The sequence below is a fragment of the Jatropha curcas genome, chromosome 3 (genome assembly GCF_041381405.1).
Source record: "Jatropha curcas cultivar XTBG-Jc1 chromosome 3, XTBG_Jcur_1.0, whole genome shotgun sequence".
In the NCBI taxonomy this organism is placed as follows: Eukaryota; Viridiplantae; Streptophyta; class Magnoliopsida; order Malpighiales; family Euphorbiaceae; genus Jatropha; species Jatropha curcas.
In genome coordinates this window covers 7,740,947-7,753,715 of record NC_143153.1, presented here as the reverse complement: position 1 = coordinate 7,753,715, position 12,769 = coordinate 7,740,947, and the positions used below count along the sequence as shown (strand labels likewise).

Genomic DNA, 12,769 nt, shown 5'->3' with positions numbered 1-12,769 from the left:
ATGACTACCAATATTTTAAAAAAGAAGGTATTACTTCCTTGGATAAAAGAATATAGATTTATGGGATATAGTTGAAGAGGATCCATTTGTACTTGCCAAATTATATAAGGCACTAGTACTGTTAAGCCAAAAATAGAGTGGAATGACCATGGAGGAAGAAAGTTGCTCTCAGTGATTAAACAATCTATATTCTATTTCGTGCTCTTAATGAATTTAAGTACAAAAAAGTATACATGAAGATTAGTGTAAAGGAGATTTGGGATGCGTTTATAAATCAAACAAATATGAAATAAGACAAATGCTTTGAGACAGAGAAATAAGTGCATGGAATCAGAAAATCCATTGATCCTCTATTCATGCTCTGTATTCATATACAAACAGGAAACTATATAAAGACACTAAGTGAAAAACTGTTAGCAAGCCCTTGCAGCAGTACCAACGGTTCGGTCATGGTAGAAAGAAGAAGCATCAAGCACCAAGTCAAGATAGCATTTTCTTAGTGGATGTTGTAGTGCTTTAGTGGATCCCTTAATTATCGCTTTCATATTTTTAGTGGTTTCTGTTTATGTTTTATGTTTAGTTAGGATTTCAAATATTTCCCATTCCTAAGTTGTAGGAGGGTTATCCTCCATGATTTCCCTATTTTCTTGTTTGATGGAGGTTGTTACATCTCCATTTGTATTTAAAGACAACAAGTTAATAAAAGAAGATATGAGAACACTTCTAAAGAGTCTTTAAGTACTCAACTCAAGAGGTCCATGTTCCCTCTAATGAATCTGATTCAATTTTCACCATAGCTCGCAAAAAGAAAACACCACAACACCGTCCCTTCAACCTGATACTTTAACCCACAGACCCATAACTAGATCTATTTCTCAGGACCTTAACATTCTAGTATCAGAGCCAAGAGTTATGGCTGAATCAATCCAACAACAGCTTGATCGACTCCTTGGCTTGTTCCTTAGAGCAGACTGCCAATGAGGCTCATTGAGACGTCATAAACACCAAGTTTGAAGCTCTTAGCAGTAATTCTGCCAATTCTACACAGGAGGGCACTGACCATTCTCATGCTCCAAAGGCCAAAAGACTAATGGGGTCAGGTTCTGACACTGCTGGAAGCAATACATACTGTTCCAAAATTTACCAAGCTTGATTTTCCAAGGTTTAATGGTCAAGAAGATCCATTGGGATGGTTGAGTCGATGTGAACATTTTTTTTTTTGCCATCAACAAACATGCGATGATGAGAAAATCAGTTTGGTATCTTTTCACCTGGAGGGTGTCCCACAACTATGGTTTTTACAATTGACGAATGACACTCCTACTCCAACCTGGGAAGAGTTCAAACACCAGTGCAACCTTCGCTTTAGACCACCCATTCAAAGTAACAAATTGGGAGAATTCACAAAATTAGAATAAACAGGCATTGTGGCTGCCTACTAATCTCAGTTTGAGGTGTTGGTCTCTCGTGCAACTCCCTTAACCGAGGATAAAAAAATACAACTCTATTTCAACAGGTTGTGGGATTATATAATAGTGGAGGTTGAACTACATCAACTAGCAAATTTGGTAATTGCTATGAGTATGTGTAGACTTTATAAGAGGAAGAGCGGAGTTCAACATTCCTTTGGTAATTTGATAACTTGACCTCCTTCACAGGCAAATTCTTGAATGATCAAACATTTGAATCATGAGGAGACTGACGTAGTAAAGGCCTTTGTTTTAATTGTGATGAGCCCTCACTCGTGGACATAAATGCAATTATTATGGATTGAGTTAATAGATGATGATGGTTAAGAGAGTGATCCTAATAAGGATCAATTTCCAGAGATTTCACTGAATGCTATCACTAGTATAAGCAATCCTCAAACCATGTGACTGGAAGGAGAATGGAATGGTAAACAAGTCCTTATTTTATTTGATTCGAGAAGCACTCATAGTTTTGTTGCTACAAACATTGTCACACAGGTTCAAGCATCTGTTGATAGAAAAGATGGGTTAAGTGTCAAAGTTGCTGATAGGGAGCAAGTGCGCAGCCTAGGAATTTGTTGAGGAGTCTCATTAAAATTGGGGCCCAATCCCATCACTTGTAATCTGTTTGTGCTTCCATTAAGTGGAATTGATGTGGTACTAAGTCTTAATTGGCTTCACACTTTAGTCCAAATCCTTTGGGATTTTTATCGTATGCAGATGTCTTTCACTCAAAATGGGCAGAAAATCGAATTACATGGGCTTCAAAACACTATCCTTTTCCACCAACAGAATTCAACCATATAAACACTTCTCTAGATTGTGAAACACAATTGCAACACCTTTTGCTCGACTTTTCAAGCTTATTTTCTGAACCTACCGATTTACCACCAAAACACACTTGTGATCATAGAATTTTCCTTGAACCTGGAATAGGACCAGTAGTGGTTCGACCATATCGATACCCTCACTCCCTGAAAGATGATATAGAACGACAACGCGCAGTATATTGAAACAAGGAATTATTTGACTCAGCCACTCTTCCTTCTCTTCACCAGTAATTTTAGTGCCCAAGTTTGATTGTTCTTGGTGGCTATATGTGGATTACAGGGAATTGAATGCCAAAACAATCAAAGACAATTTTCCCATTCCGGTTATTGATGAATTATTGGAAGAATTGGGAGGGGCGAAATATTTCACCAAGTTGGATTTGCGTTCAGGCTATCACCAAGTGTGCATATTCTTCTCTGATATCGAGAAAACTGCTTTCCACACTCGCCATGGACGTTTTGAATTCCTGGTGATGCCTTTTGGCCTTACTAATGCTCCATCAACTTTTTAGTCATTAATGAATGAGGTACTTTGTAACACCCCTTCCCGGTCCACCCGTAAACCCGAATAAACCGAGTCGAGACGTTACAAACTGGTTGACTGTATGGCCTGACATGCTGAAGTCATAATGTATATTTAATAGCATGCTGATGTTGTATACAAAAATAATGTAATTTATATTTACAAAACATGATACTAATGTCAAAATGAAATGGGCCCAACTGAGTGCCCTGTACATGCCATAAAAAGGGTAGACAAAAATACACATCCAAATGAGTAGCTACCCTGAAGACTGAGTCTTCTACAGATGAATTGCAGCAGTTGTAAGCCGACTCTCTACGGTCCAAACTCAGAACCTGCGAGTTAAACAAGTAACTCGCTGAGCAAATAAAGCTCAGTGGATATCTCAACATATAAAGAAACAATTACACACATACATGTATAGAAAGACACATGTAAACACATATGGCACATATAAGCACAAATATCATGATACTTTCATGATACCTTGATTATCTTTTGTACTGTTTATAATACTGTAAAATTCATGAAATGTTATATCAAGATATCTGTATGGCTCCATAAGGTTATAGTGAAACCGAAGTGATAAGAAAAACTGTATGAAACTGGATGAATACTGTATGCTTGGCTGCTATGGCCCATATATAATCATATCCACTCAACGGCCTGTAGCCGGAGTATCAAACTGTATGAGGTGCAGATCTGCTATCCTATGTCGCGACATAGCCTTATCTACATGGTTTCTACCTAACCTCAATGGAGCATAATGTTGGTATGTCAATAATATAACACAACATCATATTAATAGTTCATAACTTCATAATTCATAATGTATATTTGATTTCACATCATTTGCATGCTTGAATGTTGTTTTGATACATGTTCAAATGTTATATTTGATGTCAAAATGATTGGAGGCATATAAGTGAAGCAAAGGAATACAATTGCATTGAAAAAGAAGTCCAAAAGTGCATGAAAACACAAGTCGCGAGCGCGCCTTGCAAGGTCGCGAGCGCGTAATGCACTAGATGAGAGACAGTGAGTTATCGGGCACAAGTCGCGAGCGCGCCTTGCAAGGTCGCGAGCGCGTAATGCACTAGATGAGAGACAGTGAGTTATCGGGCACAAGTCGCGAGCGCGTACTTGAAATTCGCGAGCGCGAGAAGTGCCAAATGAGAGACAGTGAGTTCCTAGGCCAAATTCGCGAGCGCGCGATGAAGGTCGCGAGCGCTTACAGGCCAAGGGCCAAGTACGCGAGCGCGCACTTCAAAGTCGCGAGCGCGAGATGTGCCAAATGAGAGATAGTGAGTTTGCGAGCACAAGTCGCGAGCGCGCACTTGAAAGTCGCGAGCGCGAGATGTGCCAAATGAGAGTCAGAGAGTTTCAGGTGAAAGTCACGAGCGCGTAGTTCAAATTCGCGAGTGCGAGAAGGCAACGCGAACTCGTCATGCAATTCGCGCGCGCGCTTCCAGCCTGCACTGTCTGTACTCTTTTGGTCATATCTCTCAATATACAACTCCGATTTGAATGATTCAAAACCCATGTAAAGCTAACACATAGAGTAACAAATAACTCTTCTATGACACTTCCTAATTCCAACATTAAATGGGGTCAAAATCAAGATGAAGTTATTGGTAAAATTTCCAGCAAGCCCTGTTTCAACATAAACTCACTCTTTACTTCATTTATTCAATACCTCCCCTGTTCTCCCCTGTTTCTCACCATTACCAGTCCTCCCACTCAACATAAAGCAATATATTGTCTCACTAGCAACACACCACACAATTCTCATACAAAGAAAATGGAAAATAACAAGAGATATCAAACCTTTACTCCAAAAGCTTGAGCTCCTCTTTAACTTCTTTTCTCTACACTCTTAGAACTCCCTTCACCTATAAATAAGAATTCTTATGAAGTCTAAAATAATAACACCAAATGATTCAATTATGAACTTCAAGAAGGTTACTTACTTGGATAGAAGAAAAATTGAAGTTAAGGCTTAACTACCATTAAAATTGAAAGGAAGGTGGAAGAGGAAAGGAAGAGAATGAAGAAGATGAAGATAAACATGAAAATGGGAAAGTGAAATGGGTATGCACGGGTAGGCTCTAAAAGATCCATGACTTTGTGTGTAAAAGTTCTAAATGGTACCTCAATTGTAAACAGGTTACTACTAAAGACCCAAGCTGAATCTTTTAATGCAAATCAATCCTCACCCATATGCTTTGATCTTTTTCTCTCAATCAAGTAACTCCACTTAATAACCCATTCTACCCCAATCGGGTTTGATTCAACTCGACTCAACTCGACTACTCGACTCTATGCTAAGACTCGACTCGGTAGGATGTCACAATTCTCCCCTCCTAAATAAAAACTTCGTCCCGAAGTTTACCTGTTGTGAACAACTGCGGATACTGTTGTCGCATGGTGTCTTCAGATTCCCAAGTTGCTTCTTCTGTCTTATGATTCCTCCAAAGAACTTTCACCAATGCTATCTTCTTATTCCGTAATTCCTTAGTTTCTCTGGCTAAGATCTGAACTGGTTCTTCTTCATAGGTGAGATCCGGCTGAATTTCAATCTCTTCTGCTGATAACACATGTGATGGGTCTGATCTGTATCTCCTTAACATGGATACGTGAAAGACATTATGAATTCGATCTAAGGTTGAAGGTAACGCTAGGCGATAGGCTAATGGTCCTACACGTTCAACAATCTCGTATGGACCAATGAACCTAGGGCTAAGCTTACCATTTCGTCCAAACCTTAGGATCTTTTTCCATGGTGAAACTTTTAGAAATACCTTATCACCCACCGAGTACTCAATATCCTTTCTCTTTAAATCAGCATAAGACTTCTGTCGATCACTTGCTTCTTTCAGCCGTTTTCTGATGATTTCCACTTTCTCTTCCGTTTCTCTAACCAAATCTGGACCCAAAATCTTCTTCTCACTCAGTTCTGTCCAACACACAGGTGTCCTACATGGTCTACCATACAATGCTTCATATGGTGCCATCTTAATGCTTGATTGGTAGCTGTTGTTGTAGGCAAACTCCATGAGAGGTACATATCTGTCCCAACTGCCTTCAAATTCTATGACACATGATCTCATCATGTCTTCCAGGATCTGAATTACTCTCTCTGATTGGCCATCTGTTTGAGGATGAAATGCAGTACTGAAATGCAATCTCGTCCCTAATGCTTCCTGCAGTTTACCCCAAAATTTCGATGTAAACCTTGGATCACGATCCGATATAATGGATGATGGAACTCCATGTAGTCGAACTATTTCGCTAGCATAAATGTCTGCTAACTTGTCCAGAGAATAGTCCATCCTGACTGGTAAAAAGTGTGCAGACTTAGTTAATCTGTCCACGATCACCCATACTGCATCATGCTTCCGCTGCGTCTGAGGTAATCCAGTAACAAAATCCATCGTGATCTGATCCCACTTCCATGTTGGCACTGTTATTGGATGAAGCAATCCAACTGGCAGTTGATGTTCTGCTTTTACTTGTTGACATGTTAAACATCTTGTTACAACATGTCCGATATCTTTCTTCATGCCCGGCCACCAATAGCCTTTCTTCAAATCCTGATACATCTTGGTACTACCTGGATGCATTGTATATGGACTGTTATGAGCTTCATGCAGAATCTTTTGTCTAAGCTCCCCTATCTGTTGTACAACAACTCTGTCTTCATAGAATAAGACTCCACTGTTATCCAATCTGAATTTTCCACCATGATCTTCCTGTACTTGTTTCACCCATAGTGCTGTTTGTGCATCTTTCTTCTGTGCCTCTGCAACTTCCTGAACCCAAGATGGCTGTACTTGCATCTGTGCTAGAATAACTCCCTGCTGTTGCAACTCCATGCTAATTCTCATTGCTTTCAAAGCAAATAATGATTTCCGGCTAAGGGCATCAGCTACCACGATAGCTTTGCCCGGATGGTAATTAATGACATAATCATAATTAGCCAAAATCTGCATCCACTTCCGTTGTCTTGAATTTAAGTCCTTCTGTGTCGGTAAATACTTTAAACTTTGATGATCTGTGTAAATGTAACACTTTTCACCATACAGATAATGCCGCCATACTTTGAATGCTAGAACAATGGCTGCCAATTCTAAATCATGGGTTGGATAATTCAATTCATGTGGCTTCAATTGTCTGGAGACATAAGCTACCACTTTTCTGTCTTGCATGAGTACACATCCTAACCCAATATGAGAGGCATCACTGTAAATCTCAAAGTCTTTACCTGACACTGGCTGAGTCAACAATGGTGCTTCAGTCAACTTTTTCTTCAAAGTGTCAAAACTCTGCTGACATCTATCATCCCATTGGAATACAACCTCTTTCTTCAATAATCTTGTTAAGGGTGATGCAATGATGGAGAATCCCTTTACGAACCTTCTGTAATAGCCGGCTAAACCCAGAAAACTTCGAACTTCTGTGACGTTTCTGGGTGGTCTCCAATCAACAATAGCTTCAATCTTATGAGGATCCACTCTGATACCCTCCGATGACACCACATGTCCTAAGAAAGAAACTTCTTCCAGCCAAAACTCACACTTACTGAGCTTGGCATACAGCTGTTTATCCCTCAGTGTCTGAAGTACAATCCGCAAATGTTTATCATGTTCGACCTTGTCTCTGGAGTAGACCAAAATGTCATCTATAAACACCACCACAAACTGATCCAGATATGAATGAAACACGCGGTTCATGAGATCCATGAAAACCGCTGGTGCATTTGTGAGACCGAATGGCATGACTAAAAATTCATAGTGACCATATCGGGTCCTGAATGCAGTCTTAGCGATATCTTCTTCCTTTATCTGCAACTGATGGTATCCCGACCTAAGGTCGATCTTAGAAAACATACCTGCACCTTTTAATTGATCAAACAAATCATCGATTCGAGGCAAAGGATACTTATTCTTGATTGTCAGTTTGTTCAGTTGTCTGTAGTCAATGCACAGTCTGAATGATCCATCTTTCTTCTTTACAAATAATACCGGTGCTCCCCAAGGTGATACACTGGGTCTGATAAAGCCTTTATCCAATAACTCCTGTAGCTGAATCTTTAACTCTTTTAGCTCTGCTGGTGCCATTCTGTAAGGTGCAATTGATACTGGTGCTGCTCCAGGATAGACATCTATGGTAAACTCCACTTCCCTCCTTGGTGGTAACCCTGGTAACTCTTCTGGGAATACATCTGGATAATCACACACTGTTGGTATATCTTGCACTTTGGACTGTTCTTTCTCTGCTTGTAATGCACATACCAAGTATGCTTCACAACCCTTCTGAATTAATCTCTTTGCTGCCATGGCTGATATCACATTACCCAGAAAATCTCGCCGCTTCCCGACTACTGTAATCTCTTCCCCTGCTGTTGTATATAATGTCACCCTTTTCTTTGCACAATCAACTATAGCCTGATGTCTGGATAGCCAATCCATACCCAGAATAGCATCAAATTCTCCAAATGGCAACTCCATAAGATCTCCTGGAAACTCTTTTCCATGAATAACAATTGGACATCCTTCGACCACTGTATGAGTTTTTACTACATCTCCTAATGGATTAGTAACTAACATACCCTGATTCACATATGCAACTTCTAACCCTTTAACCCAAGGTTTAGGTACACTAATGTATGAATGAGATGAGCCAGGATCAATTAAAGCATAAACTGTATGATCACATAAGGAAAACTCACCAACTATTACATCTGGAGCTTCCTCATCTTCCCTGGTTCGCATAGCATAGACCCTGGCTGGACCTCTTGTATCAGGTCTGTCCACAGTCTCTGACTGCTGTCTCTGCCCTTCGGAGCTCTCACCTCTACCTCTGCCTGCTATGAACTGTGTAGGAACTTTTGCCCTCTTCGGATAATCCTTCTTCTGATGGTCTGATGCTCCGCATATCCAACATTTACCAGTCACCAACCAACAATCTCCACCATGCCGTCTGCCACAATGCTCACAAGGTGGAAAAGTATAACCGGCTGACTCTGCACCTCTACTGGTGCCTCTACCAATTCCTCTGCCTGAACCTCGACTACCTCCAGCAGAACTAGCCACAACTGATACCGCTGGCGCGTTAGCACCCCTAGCTGAGCCTTGGCTAAAGGAAGGTCTAGCACTACCTGAACTACTAGCACCTCTGAATCTCTTGCTTTCTGACTGATAGGTACTGGGTGCACTCTGAGTCTGGTCTCTCCTCTGCTGAGACCGCTGGCGTCTGGTACGTTGACTAGCCTGAATTCGCTCTATCTCCTGAGCTGCCTCTACCAAAGCTGAGAACTCTCTGAATCTGGAAGCTACCACTCCCATTTGAATCTCATCGTTCAGGCCTTCCTGAAACTTTTTACACCTCTCGGCTTCTGTAGCCACTATCCCCTTACCATACCTGCTGAGTCTGGTAAACTCTCGCTCATATTCGGCAACTGACATTCTGTTCTGCCTCAGGTATAAGAATTCTTTCCTTCTCGCATCTAGGTAAGCCTCTGTGATGAACTTTTTCTTGAATTCATCCAAGAAGAATTGCCATGTACGCTGCTCTGCTGATACCCGCTGCTGAACAGTAGTCCACCATGTATATGCTTCATCTATGAGCAATGATGTGGCACAAACCAACTTATCCTCTGGTGTACATTGTAATTGTTCCAGAACTCTCGATGTCCCATCTAACCAATACTCAGCTCTTTCTGGACTATCATCCTTGTTAGCACTGAATTCTTTCGCCCCATATTTCCGAAGCTTCTCTAGTGGGGGCTTTCTTTCTCTTTCTACTACTATTGGTGCTTGAGGCATCACCCCTGCAATCTGTCGAAAAGTATCTGCAAGTTGCTTTAACAACACCTCTTGACCTGGTGCTACTGGAGCCTCACCCTCCACTGGCCTGGAGGCATGTGACTCGCTCTCACCTTCATGTGACATCCTCCTAAAAGAACAACAACTGCTTAGTTCATCAGGGTAGACATGGCATGTACACTATACTGACTTATGCATGCAAGCCCGGGGAAACTAAACCTAGGGCTCTGATACCAAAATTTGTAACATCTCTTCCCGGTCCACCCGTAAACCCGAATAAACCGAGTCGAGACGTTACAAACTGGTTGACTGTATGGCCTGACATGCTGAAGTCATAATGTATATTTAATAGCATGCTGATGTTGTATACAAAAATAATGTAATTTATATTTACAAAACATGATACTAATGTCAAAATGAAATGGGCCCAACTGAGTGCCCTGTACATGCCATAAAAAGGGTAGACAAAAATACACATCCAAATGAGTAGCTACCCTGAAGACTGAGTCTTCTACAGATGAACTGCAGCAGTTGTAAGCCGACTCTCTACGGTCCAAACTCAGAACCTGCGAGTTAAACAAGTAACTCGCTGAGCAAATAAAACTCAGTGGATATCTCAACATATAAAGAAACAATTACACACATACATGTATAGAAAGACACATGTAAACACATATGGCACATATAAGCACACATATCATGATACTTTCATGATACCTTGATTATCTTTTGTACTGTTTATAATACTGTAAAATTCATGAAATGTTATATCAAGATATCTATATGGCTCCATAAGGTTATAGTGAAACCGAAGTGATAAGAAAAACTGTATGAAACTGGATGAATACTGTATGCTTGGCTGCTATGGCCCATATATAATCATATCCACTCAACGGCCTGTAGCCGGAGTATCAAACTGTATGAGGTGCAGATCTGCTATCCTATGTCGCGACATAGCCTTATCTACATGGTTTCTACCTAACCTCAATGGAGCATAATGTTGGTATGTCAATAATATAACACAACATCATATTAATAGTTCATAACTTCATAATTCATAATGTATATTTGATTTCACATCATTTGCATGCTTGAATGTTGTTTTGATACATGTTCAAATGTTATATTTGATGTCAAAATGATTGGAGGCATATAAGTGAAGCAAAGGAATACAATTGCATTGAAAAAGAAGTCCAAAAGTGCATGAAAACACAAGTCGCGAGCGCACCTTGCAAGGTCGCGAGCGCGTAATGCACTAGATGAGAGACAGTGAGTTATCGGGCACAAGTCGCGAGCGCGCCTTGCAAGGTCGCGAGCGCGTAATGCACTAGATGAGAGACAGTGAGTTATCGGGCACAAGTCGCGAGCGCGTACTTGAAAGTCGTGAGCGCGAGAAGTGCCAAATGAGAGACAGTGAGTTCCCAGGCCAAATTCGCGAGCGCTTACAGGCCAAGGGCCAAGTACGCGAGCGCGCACTTCAAAGTCGCGAGCGCGAGATGTGCCAAATGAGAGACAGTGAGTTTGCGAGCACAAGTCGCGAGCGCGCACTTGAAAGTCGCGAGCGCGAGATGTGCCAAATGAGAGTCAGAGAGTTTCATGTGAAAGTCGCGAGCGCGTAGTTCAAATTCGCGAGCGCGAGAAGGCAACGCGAACTCGTCATGCAATTCGCGCGCGCGCTTCCAGCCTGCACTCTCTATACTCTTTTGGTCATATCTCTCAATATACAACTCCGATTTGAATGATTCAAAAACCCATGTAAAGCTAACACATAGAGTAACAAATAAATCTTCTATGACACTTCCTAATTCCATCATTAAATGGGGTCAAAATCAAGATAAAGTTACTGGTAAAATTTCCAGCAAGCCCTGTTTCAACATAAACTCACTCTTTACTTCATTTATTCAATACCTCCCATGTTCTCCCCTGTTTCTCACCATTACCAGTCCTCCCACTCAACATAAAGCAATATATTGTCTCACTAGCAACACACCATACAATTCTCATACAAAGAAAATGGAAAATAACAAGAGATATCAAACCTTTACTCCAAAAGCTTAAGCTCCTCTTTAACTTCTTTTCTCTACACTCTTAGAACTCCCTTCACCTATAAATAAGAATTCTTATGAAGTCTAAAATAATAACACCAAATGATTCAATTATGAACTTCAAGAAGGTTACTTACTTGGATAGAAGAAAAATTGAAGTTAAGGCTTAACTACCATTAAAATTGAAAGGAAGGTGGAAGAGGAAAGGAAGAAAATGAAGAAGATGAAGATAAACATGAAAATGGGAAAGTGAAATGGGTATGCACGGGTAGGCTCTAAAAGATCCATGACTTTGTGTGTAAAAGTTCTAAATGGTACCTCAATTGTAAACAGGTTACTACTAAAGACCCAAGCTGAATCTTTTAATGCAAATCAATCCTCACCCATATGCTTTGATCTTTTTCTCTCAATCAAGTAACTCCACTTAATAACCCATTCTACCCCAACCGGGTTTGATTCAACTCGACTCAACTCGACTACTCGACTCTATGCTAAGACTCGACTCGGTAGGATGTCACATACTTTGAGACCACTTACAAAAATTTGTTCTAGTGTTTTTTGATGATATTCTTATTTACGGCAGAACTTGGGTGAAGTATTTTGCATCATATGTGACTGGTCTTTCAAATCCTTACTTCTAACAAGCTTTTTCTCAAGAAATCCAAATATTGTTGCCAAGTCCTGAATTGCTTATCTGGGACACGTAATCACACAAGAGGTGGCGTAGGCGGATGAATAAAAAATTTTAGCTGTTCTTGATTGGCCTTGTCGAACTACGATTTGTGGTCTGTGGGGATTCTTTGGTCTAAACTGCTATTACCGCAAGTTTGTTCAAAACTGTGGCATTATTGCAGCACCTCTCACCGCCATGTTATGCAAGAATTCCTTCCAATGGACAGATGCAGCAGTGCATGCCTTTAACCAACTCAAGAAACTGATGACTACTACACCGACCTTTACAGTTGTGGGTTAGTAAAAGCAATAAAACACTAGCAATCTTACTTATGGGGTTGCAATTTCATAGTCCACATCGACCATTACAGTCTCAAATTTCTTTTGGAGAAAAAGGTACTAT

At 40.6% G+C, this 12,769-nt stretch overlaps 1 pseudogene; it reads left to right on the top strand.

Annotated features, from left to right (window-relative positions):
• Positions 1 to 2,871, top strand: LOC149497461 (uncharacterized; annotated as a pseudogene).
• Positions 2,872 to 12,769: the final 9,898 nt, after the last annotated feature.